This window comes from Colossoma macropomum, unplaced genomic scaffold (assembly GCF_904425465.1).
Source record: "Colossoma macropomum unplaced genomic scaffold, Colossoma_macropomum, whole genome shotgun sequence".
Taxonomy (NCBI): domain Eukaryota; kingdom Metazoa; phylum Chordata; class Actinopteri; order Characiformes; family Serrasalmidae; genus Colossoma; species Colossoma macropomum.
Window position 1 is genome coordinate 2,396,155 of NW_023495456.1, and position 9,053 is coordinate 2,405,207.

Consider the following 9,053-nt stretch of genomic DNA (forward strand, 5'->3'; position numbering starts at 1 on the left):
TGATCTGGCAGATGACGGCTAGTTTGAAAGTGCTGTGTTCAGAGTGCAGTGAGATAACGTCACATGATAAGATCACAACATTATAAACAAGAAACAGACCTTTATTCTTGCTGCAATGCCATAATGACAGACACAAACCTCAGTTCCAAAAACATTGGGTCAGTGTGTGAAATGTCAATAAAAACAGAACGCAGTGATTAGTCAGTTCTGTTTGACCTGTTTTACATTGAAAGCAGTACAAAAACATGACGTGTGATGTTTTACTGTTTTTTGTAAATATACGCTGATTCCAAATTTGATGCCTGCAAAAGTTGAGACAGGAGCAGTTTTACCAGTGTGTTACATCACCTTTACTTTTAACAGCATCATTCATTTAGGGTGACCCCAGTTGATCCAGGAATTTTTTGCCATTCTTCCGTTACACAAGTTCAGCCTTTTAACAACACTTAAAAGTCGTTAGGGAGTGAATACACAAGCGGATCCAGTTTTGAAAGTAATTGCTTTTATATTCTTTCACTATACAGCCCATACATGGCCGTTATTATTGTATTTTATGCTTTACTGACAGTTCTGGACTGCAGGCAGGTCAGTCTAGCACCTGGACTGGAACCCTGGAAAAGATGACATCTAAAGGCAGCATATGTTGCTCCAAAATGTGTTCAGTGTTAATGGAGCTTTCACAGATGTGGAGGTTACCCACTAATACCCCCCCCCACTCACACCCCCCCCACACACACACACACATCATGACAGATGCTGGATTTGGAACTTTATGCTGGTAACGGTCTGAATGATCCTTTTTTTCTTTGGCCTGGAGAACATAATAGCTGTGTCCCAATTCAGGGGCTGCGTCACAGTGGCGTGACTAGACTGTCCCATTTCGAAGTCTCCTTCATATGAAGTTAAGAAATGTGTCCTTCTTTTCCATGGCAACGAAGGAACCAATGGGGGGATCCTTCACCAGCCAACATATCCCGAGGTTCACTGAGTGCTGGCGAGGATTCGAGAACATGGCGTCGTCAGCAGAGGAGCGAACGGTGGCTGAGGAGACGCTTTAAATGTAAGTATTGGGTTTACACTGTGTCGAATAGCGAACGATACAGATGATCAAAAAGCCAATCTCATTAGTAGCCAGCAGTGAAGCATCTCCAGCTCCAATAAATGAACAAAATAAAAAAAATCAACGTTTTTTGGCTCCACCTTTAAAGAGCTTAAAAACAGCAGCGTTTCGTGATGTAATGGTGAGGTCGGGAACAGCGGTGCTGTGACGCTAACAGGAAATCCGGCGTAGGGCAGACCATCTCATTTTAGTTCAGCCTTCGTGGGTCTAAGTGGCCTTCGTGGACCACATCCTTTGAAGGATGCAGCCCCTGAATTGGGACACACGTAATGTCACACTTCCTGGCTCTCAGCCAAACTCTAATTCTCTTATGGACTCCAACTCCCGAGATGCATTAGTCAGTCACATGACCCAGCCAGCCAATCATCCACCAGTCATCAGATCTCCGTCACCGGAATTCTAATTGCTTTCACCTGTTACCTCTTGTATGTATACCGGTCTGTTTGTTTCGTTCATTGTGACGTACTGCCTCTGTTTTTGCAGACTGAGCCTTTCTCATTTGTTTGTTCTCCCGTTTTTGGAGGCGTTTCAGGCAGCTGAGAAAAGTGGGTTCTGTGGGAGAGAGTTTCCCCCTCTGGAGTGAACTTTGAGCTTTGGGACTCTGCAGAATGTTTACATGCACAAAAAGCCACAACACACTAAAGGAAAGAGAAAAACCAGAAAAGTGTAACAGTCCCCTTTAATGTTCTTGATAATATTGCCAGAGAAGAACAGCTGGAGAAGTGGTGAGATACTGAGATCTTTGGCGACAGCCTTTTGCTAATAACCAAGTCCAGTGTATGTGTGTGCGTGTTGGTCCTTTCACAAGTTGAGCCAGATCAAAAATGTTGAACAGAGCAAAAAGTTCTTTGTAAGTTTTGTCCTCAAGGTTATCTAAGAGGACATTAACCTCTTAACTGTAATATTTCCCAATACATTTTAAAATAAATGCATTTTAAATATATTCTGAAATACATTTTAGTGTCCAGTGTTTGAAATGTATTTTAGCATGGATTTCAGTTTTTTAGTTTTTAACAGAATTTGAAAATGCATGTGGCTCTTTACATTGCATGTAAATTTTATGATGAACAGACTAAAAGAAACGGCCCAAAATGACTTGGAAAAAATTCTGGTTCCACTGACTTACATTAAAAGTGATGTAGGTTTTTCCTTCTCCTGTAAAGTTACCATTTTGGAGATACGAGGTTTTCTTCCGACAACAGCGACATATGTCCATATATGTTTTTTTCATATGGAACAACTGATTGTTGGATGGCTGGTGACAATATGAGGAAGCCGCTGCTAATTTCTGAAACCGTAGCGGCAGGAAGCAGCGTGTTACTCACCGGGCAGTGAGATCTCCGTCTTTATCCAGCGTATTTAGTGCTGCCAGCATCCTGGTCTCCAGCACAGAGACCTTCTGCAGCTCTCTGTAGCAGCTGGGGCTGCATGATTGTTCTGATGTGAAAGGCAGCTTCGTTAATAACCGGAGTTCTGGCTGTGGGTTAGCAGACTGGTCCTGTTACCATTCCAGAAAAGTGTCCATGTGCAAAAATAAATTCTCAGCTAAGAAGAAAAAGCATTCAGTGTAAACAGTGTCAGTGCTGACACACAGCCAGACAGTTACACATTAAAGTAAAAACTAAAAAGTGTGTAGGCAGAGCGGAGAGCCAAACAAAAGCGTGCGATAGCAGCTGAGGTGGAAGTGAGAGAAACACCACCCCAACTCATCCTAAAGGTACTGGATGGAGCTCCATCACTCCAGAGAACACAGCTCCACGGCTCCACAGCCCAATGCAGTCGCCATTCCAGGGTAATCCCAAAGGTAATCAGTGAGATTTAGGTCAGGGATCTTCGCAGACCAGTGAAGTTCTTCCACACCAAACAGGTTCTGTATAGAGCTTGACTTGTGCAGACACTGTAAAATATGATTCAGTGTTTTAACTTGGTTGCCTTACAGTTTTGAGTTCATTGCACTTCTAATGGTTTTACATTCTGCTAAATTATTATTTGAAGTTTGATCAACTCAATTTTAAGGCAACCAGATTACTTACTTTTTAAACTAAAACAAACACATTTATAAAACTGAATGTTCCCTATCTTTGAAATGAGCAGTGATGGAGAATTCTGCCACTGCCAACAGCAATATAGCAGCGTACCACAGTTGTCAGTGGATGTTCTATCAAGGATTCAGCTTTCCCAACATTTGCCATCAGCTGTGGCGGGAGAATAAAATGCTGATGTTTTTGGAAACTGTGGACGGCAAATGACTCCTCCTTCAGCACCTTCGTGTACTGCTATGAAGTTTTTTTTTCAATGGCACTATAAAACGCAGTTTTAGGCCTGCTGTGCAGCCACCTGGGCCTCTATGAAAAACGCACCTGCTGAGCTGTTGTTGCTTCTAAACACAGCACCTCTTACTGTTGACTAGGGCAGCTCTAGCAGGACAGAAATTTGATGAACTGCCTTTTTGGACAGGTGGCATTGCTGAAAGTCACTGAGCTATTTAGTATGACCCTTTCTACATATGGAACAAGAACTAGAACAAGAACTTGTGTCCACATGTCCAATTAGGTTTGTTTTAGTGTAGCAGAGCAAGTTTTTAACAGTTCAGAAACCCAGTTCAGTTTCCATGAAAAAGAAAAAACTTGCACCTTTATTCCTAGATGGTTAGACAGAAGAATTTATATATATATATATATATATATGATATATATATATAATATATATACACCATATCTCCAAAATGGTAACTTTATACGAGAAGGAAAAAAACCCTACTTTATATATATATATATATATATTTTATTATTTTAAAAAATCTTATAAATAGTTTAGCGTCAGTTTTGGTTTTAACTGTAATGTATAAAACGTTCTCTGTTGACAGTTTTAGCTCTCTTCACATCACAGTTGGAAAAGGCTACCATTTTCTGACCTAATATTAATTAAATATGGGAAGTAATAATGTTCTTCCCATTAAAAACACATTTCAGTTAGTTTTAACAGTGATTAAATTTCCTTTTAACTGGTTTCAGATTTTCATTAGTTTTATTTTACTATAGTGACCCTGAGCTGGACACGTCAAACCACTTTATTGTAGTTTCCTTTTTTCTGTCTTTAATTTCAGTCTAATATTTTCACTGATGCTGTCTGCAGTCTTCAATATTAAATATTATTGCAGATCCTCATACAATAGCAGTTTATCATTCTGTGAAATAGAGCCCTGTTTATCAGAACAGAATGAAATGTCTCCGTTCTGTTAGAATAACTCACTGTAAATAAGGCTTTGTCCAAGCTCCTGGAAAGATCCTCAATAATTTGTCCTCTGAAACAGACACATCTCCTTCTCCTCTTCCGCTGACATCCAGGTGTGCTCTCTGGCTGAGGCAGCAGCAGGTACAGCTAGCCAAATAAACCAGGTGTAGTCTGAGCTTCAGGGTCTACGTGCAGCTCGTGGAGCGCAGACACAGACGTAAACAGAGGTGGAAAAAGTAATAAAAGCCTTCAGAGATGCTCCGTAGAGAAAGCGACTGTCCAGGATCCTGCTCAAAGCACAAAATACACTTTTATACTTCAAATACTGTCAACATGAATAAAGAGAGTTTATCAAGAAAAAATAATGAACCTAAAAACAGAGAAATGTTTCTCTGTGCTGCAGCTCTAGAGTCATAACTCTCCATTAGAGCTGTTAGCCAATCATTATTAGTCATTGTTTCACTTCTATTATTTTTTTATTTATTTTATTATTAACCTGTATGTCTTAGCTACCGCCAAGTTCGTAATTCATTGTAGCAATTTTAATGTTCCATTGATTTTTTTTGTTACTATTACATTTATTTTTGGTATTTGATATGTTTTTACAATCTTAATGTTTCACTCTCAGTTTCTGTTGGTTTGGCTACATTGTAAATGAGGGTTTCCTTCAGTGTACTTGAGTTTGAATAAAGGTTAATGGATTGATTTGATTGATTGATCAGCAGTGCAGAAAAATACTGGTTCAGGGTGAGAAAACCCTCGACGAGTCGAGTTGCTGTTGCTAGGCAGAATTGCTTTATAACTATCCCTATTGAAAGCCTCAGGCTCCAGAATTAGCAAACAGGGCTAGTGTAACATAGCCTGTTAATAGGAGGTGCTCACTTTAAATCTGTTTGAGAAAACCTAAAATTTTAAAAATCAGTGATAAACAGACAGAATTCATGATTAAGACCAGTTTTGTTGAGTTCCTCCAAAGGGTTGTATGGTGTAGTACAGGGGGGTCCCAATTTTTTCAAAAGAGGGCCAAATCAGATCATTCAAAATACCTGAGGGTTGAAATATTCATGAATAATTAAAAATGTCAACTTTTCAAAATATAAAAATCCATGCAGAGCAGTTAATCTGCTGGTGGGCCATTCTGAGAATTTGAGTGAAACGCATCAGCGTGTAGAATCAGAGCTGTCAGTGATCTACTGTGTTTCCTATCACTGCATAAAAGATGCACAAAGCTTATTTTATTATTAGATTTGAGTAACATCAAAATGTGACTAATGTACTAAGTATATTTCTATTCAAGTGTTTACTTGTTCAGAAATATAATTTGATAAACAAAAACAAAAAAACTGTAAATTTTACATTTCAAATAAATGCAGCTGCATTCAGAAATCACTTTATTAAAGGAGAAGATCAGATTAATCAGCATAATCAGCCGTTATTGTTCCTCCTTAAAGGGTTAATATATGCTGATCTGCTGAATCTGCTCTGATGTGAAGTCGGTGCTGTGAGACTCGGAGCTGCAGTTGCTTTAGTTCCTCTCCTGAATATTTACTGTAGTGTTCATGCTGTGTTTCACATCTATTAATATTGACACACTCTAAAAACCCGGACCGGATTTCTGATACCCCTGCTGTAGTATTTTGTTACCAGCTTATCGCTGCTGCATGTACTGTTGATTTTTCTGGCTGTGATGATCTTTCAGCTCTGTGGCTGCAGGACAGATGTCAGGTATGTGAGGCAGAATAGGGACAGACACCTTACAGCTCTATATGGTGCTTTTACACCGTATGGTACTGGTTCAACTTTACTCGACTCTACTTGCTTTTGGTATCAGCCACTTCGTTTTCCACTGAAGAAGAAAGGATACAGTCGTAGGCTGGAGGTTAGGGAGCCAGCCTTGTGGCCGGAAGGTCACTGGTTTGATCCCCTGAGCCGACAGTATGTGACTGAAGTGCCCTTAAGCAAGACACCCAACCCCAACTGCTCCCTGGGCGCTGTGGATAGGGCTGCCCACCAGTAGTGTGTGTGTTCACTAGTGTGTGTGATGATTCACTGCATGCATGGGTCACAATGTGGAGGTGACATTTCCATGTTGTGTGTCACTTATTCTATATATATATATATATATATATATATATATATATATATATATATATATATATAGCGCCCCTCAGGGTAGCTAGTCGCCGTAGCGACACCACATGAAGCTAAGACATGTTCAGAAGAGGCTGTCGGCAGTGAGACAAAAGACAGAAAGTTTGGGAAAAACTACATCAGAGTTCAGACGACGAGACGATTCTGGTGCTTAAATGCGACGCAAGAGGCTACGCTAACTGGGTAGCTAACGTTGCCATGTGTGTTTAGCGATTCTCTCTGACCAATCAGCAGCCTGCAGTTTTTCCACTTCACCTTTTAGTATCGGCTCAGCTCGCTTGGAACCTTGACGGAAGTGATACCAAAAACAGTGCCAGGTACCAGGTGTGCCTCATGGAGAACGAAAAAAAGGTGAGTCAAGTCCAGCTGGTACTGTTGCGGCAGAAAAGCAGCTGTACAGTTTTGCCTCGTGTCTATATTTGTGGGCCACTTCTGGTGTGAATGTTGTGAATGAACAATGTAGTTGGGCCACATCCATTGCAGTGAGTGGGCCAGATCTGGGCCAAAGACCCAGCCATATACCGGGCCAGAATAAACCCATGTTGTATTGCAATTACATAATATGGGCTGGGCTAAACTGTTCCAGGCTGATCGAGGAGGGCTGGATAGGTGGATGTATGTAAATATGTTGGTTTTTGTGACAGCTGTGACATTAATTAAATTATTAAAATTATTATTAAAAAAATGATGTGTGCGTTTTACTTTCACTGTGTGGACAGAGGAGTTTGAAATGTTACATTAACACACTCCATCATTCTCTGTAAAAACGCTGGAAAATTTATGAAATCGGCCCTTTAAACGAAAATACCTTCACATTGTCAGTAAATGGTTTCAGCTTTGGACTGAGTTCTCTCCTCCAGTGGTGCTGAAGAAAGTTCCAGCAGGGCTTCAGTGAGAACTAGAAAAGTGCATTTCCTGAAGAAAATGCAGAGTGATCGTGCAGCTTAAGCTGGATAAGATGTTGCTATGCGGTTGCTATGGTATCTCAGGTGGTTGCTAAGGTGCTGCTAGGTGGTTGCTATGGTATCTCAGGTGGTTGGTAGGGTGTTTCTGAGTGGTTGCTGTGGTGTTGCTATGAGGTTGCTATAGTATTTCAGGTGGTTGCTAAGGTGCTGCTAGGTGGTTGCTATGGTATCTCAGGTGATTGGTAGGGTGTTACTGGGTGGTTGCTGTGGTGTTGCTATGAGCTTGCTATGGTATCTCAGGTGGTTGCTAAGGTACCTCAGGTGGTTGGTAGGGTGTTTTTGCTTCGTTGCTATGGTAACTCAGGTGGTTGGTAGGGTGTTGCTAGGTGTTTGCTTGGATGTGACAAATTTTGCTAACTGTAAAAGCTGACGAGCGCACCAGCGCCCCCTACTGTGAGCTCCACCTTCACAAGGTGTTGGATTTCTTTAGAAAGTTCACTCAGTTTGTTTCTTCCCTAGGAAGTCTATGTTACCCCCACATTTAGCTCAAAAGTTCTCACGGTTGTCCCCGAGACTAAACGGCTCTGATTCCCAAACGGAGCCTAAAGAGAGAGAAGAGAGAGAGAGAGAGAGAGAGAGACTGAAAGAAAGAGAGAGAGAGATGATCTCAGATTTTCCTCAAAGAGCTGCAGGTCTGCACATGTGTGTGCCTCCAGTCTTCGCTCACCTTCAGAAGATCTCGGCGTCGTGCCCTTTAGTCGCTCTGATGGCCTGCGAGGGCCGCACGTCGGAAAAACAAATTCATCTGAGGCATCTGCTTTTGTCCGATCTTGTTTCGGAGCTGGACGAGACGTGAATATTAACAAGGCTGTGTTTTGTTTTTCGGTGCGAGTGACCTTTCATGAGCTCCAGTCTCTGCATGTCAGCCAATCAGCGTAAATGTCAAATCCTGCATGTGAAGATCATACAGCTCATCAGCTGCTCTGCAGAATCACTGTTATTTATGTCCATCATTGATCCTACAGGTTCATAAACAAAGCCGTGGTGAACAGTCGCGGTTGCCAAACACTAATTGCTTTAACAAATGGTCTAATTACTGCAGGCGGATGAGCTCCAGCTTCTCAAAGTCATGTGTGGATCGTAAGGACGTATTAGTGTTCATCAATAAAGCCGGTAAACGAACGTTAACTTCAACATTTTTAAGATGAGCCGTAAAGAAACACAACCTGTTCTTTGTATAACAGCATGCAGAGTAACATCACTGTGCTGAATGGCATTTTCATAGAAACAGTTCAGCTCTGCAAAAAATGATGAAATCATCATAAATCTACTCAAAATATCTAACATTCCTCATTTTGCGGTTGCTGTAAAAATTACGATTAACCTAATTCTGGACCGTTTTTCCTTGTTTTAAGTCATTTTATTTAATGAAAGCACTTTTTTCTTGTTTAAAGTCCCTGAAACAAGTACAATCATCAGAATGAGACACTTTAGAAAACTACCTTAAAATGAAAAACTTTGAAATGTCTAGAAATTAATTGAATATGTAACCTGTAAAAGGTATTATATTAGTATTATATGAGTGATGAGAAAGGCAGCAGATATTTCTCTAAATTATGTTTAATTATCAGTGTATCACAATT